The sequence below is a fragment of the Pelodiscus sinensis genome, chromosome 33, assembly GCF_049634645.1.
Source record: "Pelodiscus sinensis isolate JC-2024 chromosome 33, ASM4963464v1, whole genome shotgun sequence".
Taxonomy (NCBI): Eukaryota; Metazoa; Chordata; order Testudines; family Trionychidae; genus Pelodiscus; species Pelodiscus sinensis.
Genome location: NC_134743.1, coordinates 1,269,523 through 1,273,825, shown reverse-complemented (window position 1 = coordinate 1,273,825; position 4,303 = coordinate 1,269,523).

Here is a 4,303-nt window from a genome sequence, read left to right as displayed (position 1 = left end):
GACAGAGCAGGACAGCTTTCCCTTAAAGAGACAGTTCATGATTTAGAAGTGAGCGAAGAGCCTGGGTTTCCTACCTAAGCTTTTGGTCAGCCCCATCTCTTTTACAATGAGAGTTCAGTGGAGGGATTCTCCTCCAAAGCAGAACCTCAGATCAATCTACATGAGTTGTGCTTGACTATGAGATTAGATTTAAATACTGAGAGCAGAGTGGCTACTGAAACCAGATATACAGAGAAAGATGCTCCACACAGAATACAGTGCCTGTTTAATCCTGTATGAATCACAATGAATCACATGCCATTACCGTTAACTTTCAGACATAGGGGCTACGTCTAGACTACATCCCTTTTTCGGAGGGATAAGGGATCTTTCGGAAAAGGCTTAATTTTCCGCAAGATCAGCATCTAGACTGGCGCTTTTCTCCGGCAAAGCTCCGTGCCGAAAAAAGCTGCAGCCATTTTTATGCTAATGAAGCAGGGGAGATTTAAATCCCCGCTTCATTAGCAATTGCGATACGTCTAATTTACATCCCTTTTCCGAAAAAGGGATGTAGTCTAGACATAGCCTGACGGTAAAATTCTGACTCCGTTAAAGTCAACAAGAATTTCGTCATTGGCTTTAGTGGGGCCAAAATTTCACACACAGCTGGTAATAACATACCCCATAGATCCTCCTGTATGATTATCTATGGATCAGAGGTTCAGTTTTATTAAATGTTGCCATACTTTTTCTCCTTTTCTCTATCCTAGGTCAGTGCACTAACCGGGGGTCAGCAGAGGAGGAGCTGAGTTGTCTCCGTGAGGCACTAACAACTCCAGACCCTGAGGCTCTGTTTCAAGCATCTTCCAAAATGGCTAAGGTAACAAACACTAGGTGACTGTCCTAGTGGCTGTGCACCATTCATTTTCCCTTGTCCAGAGGACTGGAAAAGGGCAAATCTAGTGCCCATCTATAAAAAGGGAAATAAGAACAACCCAGGAAACTACAGACCAGTTAGTTTAACTTCTGTGCCTGGGAAGATAATGGAGCAAGTAATTAAGGAAATCGTCTGTAAACACTTGGAAAGTGGCAAGGTGATAGGGAACAGCCAGCCTGGATTTGTAAAGAACAAATCATGTCAAACCAATCTGATAGTTTTCTTTGATAGGCTAACGAGTCTTGTGGATAAGGGAGAAGGGGTGGATGTGGTATACCTAGACTTTAGTAAGGCATTTGATACAGTCTCGCATGATATTCTTATCAATAAACCAGGTAAAGACAACTTAGATGGGGCTACTATAAGGTGGGTGCATAACTGGCTGGATAACCATACTCAGAGAGTAGTTATTAATGGTTCACAATCCTGCTGGAAAGGCATAACAAGTGGGGTTCCACAGGGGTCTGTTTTGGAACCGGCTTTGTTCAATATCTTCATCAACGATTTAGATATTGATATAGAAAGTACGCTTATTAAGTTTGCAGATGATACCAAGCTGGGAGGGGTTGCGACTAATCTGCAGGATAGGGTCACTAATTCAAAATGACTTGGACAAATTGGAGAAATGGTCTGAGGTAAATAGGATGAAGTTTAAGACAAATGCCAAGTTCTCCACTTAGGAAGGAACAATCAGTTTCATACATACAGAATGGGAAGCGACTGTCTGGGAAGGAGTACGGCAGAAAGGGATTTAGGGGTTATAGTGGACCACAAGTTGAATATGAGTCAGCAGTGTGATGCCGTTGCAAAGAAAGCAAACATAATTCTGAGATGCATTAACGGGTGTTGTGAGCAAGACACGAGAAGTCATTCTTCCGCTCTACTCTGCGCTGGTTAGGCCTCAATTGGAGTATTGTGTTCAGTTCTGAGCACCGCATTTCAAGAAAGATGTGGAGAAATTGGAGAGGGTCCAGAGAAGAGCAACGAGAATGATGAAAGGTCTAGAGAACATGACCTATGAGGGAAGGCTGAAGGAATTAGGTTTGTTTAGTTTAGAAAAGAGAAGATCGAGGGGGAACATGATAGCAGTTTTCAGATATCTAAAAGGGTGCCATAAGGAGGAGGGAGAAAACTTGTTCATCTTGGCCTATGGGGATAGAACAAGAAGCAATGGGCTTAAACTGCAGCAAGGGAGATTTAGGTTGGACATTAGGAAAAAGTTCCTAATTGTCAGGGTAGTCAAACACTGGAATAAATTGCCCAGGGAGGTTGTGGAATCTCCATTTCTGGAGATATTTAAGAGTAGGTTAGATAAATGTCTATCAGGGATGGTCTAGACAGTATTTGATCCTGCCATGAGGGCAGGGGATTGGACTCGATGAACTCTCAAGGTCCCTTCCAGTCCTAGTATTCTATGATTCTATGATTGTTTTATGCTTTTGTGATGTCTTTCCACACTTGGAGCGAGCTATGGGAGTGAGGCATTCATGGGTAATCAGTAACATGCTTTTCATAGGCATATGCTATGAATGCCATGTAAAAAACAAACAGATTCCAGACAGTTGCATGAACATGCCCATGCATGTGCGCACGCACATCCATCCATCCATCCATCCATCCATCCAGGGGGAAAATATGTGAGCGGGACATCAAGCTGAGAAACCAGTCTTGGCACCTTGTGTGTTTACCTGAACCTATATTTGTGTGCATGCATCTCTTTGCATATTTTTATATTTTGTGAAAAGATGTCATGTACATAATAGAATATAAACTGGAAATTTACATCCTGTTTGTCCCATACAATGTTGTGCTAACTGTACAACCTAAGATCTAACCTGATATTATTAGTGTAGAATAGAGATGTGGTAGCTAGAAAGATTACAGAGAAAATTTTAATTGCAACTGCCTTGCCAGATAGGAGCCCAATTAGCAATTTGCTGATGAATACATTATTTTCCAATACAGCTCTTAGGCCTCCTTTCTTAAAAGTACTGGAGCCGACTATCATTGCAATCTTTCCTGTTTTTGATCTGTCCACAGGTGGTTAGTAAGTACTTTCCCTCTGAACAAGCCACAGATTTTATTGAGGCCATACTGGATGGTATGCGGTCTGCTAGCCCCTCCTGTGCCACAGCAGCCGGTCTGTGGATGAAGATCATCCTGAAGGAGTGTGGAGGTGCCATGCTGGATGAGGTAAAATAGAAGCTGGAGAGGTTTTTCTGGCTAACCTGCAGGCTTTCAGGTCTTTGCCATCATTTGCAGTGAACACAAGTCTTGCTGTTTCTCCCCCTGGGATTGGAAGTTAATTCCATCTGTGTTCCTATCCTGAGTCAGGCAATGGGGGAATCAACAGCAGAAGACAGAGATAATCTAACGGTACATCTGCACTAGCTCGTTAGTTCGAGCTCGGTAGGGTAATGAGGGCAAGCGGAGTTGCAAATGAAGCCCGAGATTTAAATATCCCGGGCTTCATTTGCATGTTCCCTGGCGCCACCATTTTTAAATCCCCCTTACTCCAAACCCCGTGCCCGCGGCTACATGCGGCATGGACTAGGTAGTTCAAATTAAAGATCCTAATTCGAACTACCGTTACTCCTCATGGAATTAGGATCTTTAATTAGAACTACCTACTCGGTGCCGCGTGTAGCCGCGGGCACGGAGTTCAGATTAAGGAGGATTTTAAAATGGCAGCACCCGGGAACATGCAAATGAAGCCTGGGATATTTAAATCCTGGGCTTCATTTGCAACTCTGCTTGCCCTCATTACCCTACCTAGCTCGAACTAACGAGCTAGTGTAGCCGTACCCCAAGGGAAAAGGAAGATGCTTGATTAGTTGTCTATCTTGTTGTCACAGTTTCCAGCCATGAAAGGCTTGGAAAAATTAGACTCCGAGTAAAATGCAAAAAGAGAATATCCGGCCCCAAGAGACAAGCTAAGTGAACTACATCTTCGGGCCTCAGATAATGAGGGGTCTCTAAAAATACCCCCAAATTACTAGTTTTTACTTGCCTCTTTGCCTATGTATAGATAGATAGATAGATAGATAGATAGATAGATAGATAGATAGATAGATAGATAACTTTATTATTTCTCTTTTCATTGTCCTTTCTGTTAGAATAATACATGTTTTTTTGGAAATGCAATGAGGCCTCTTTAACTTGACATAGCTTAGGGCCTCAGCATGTCTTAACCCAGTGTTGCAGCCAGGTATGGGCAGAGATATGCATAATTTTTGTGGATTAAATCTATGCAGCCATGTCTAAATACTTGTTTTTTGAAGGGAGGAATTTCTACAAGAACAGCAAATTGCTAAACGACTAAATAAAGGTTTTGGCACTGCAGAATGAATGCAGAGAATGGAAAAGGGACATTTTTTCTGGTTTTAT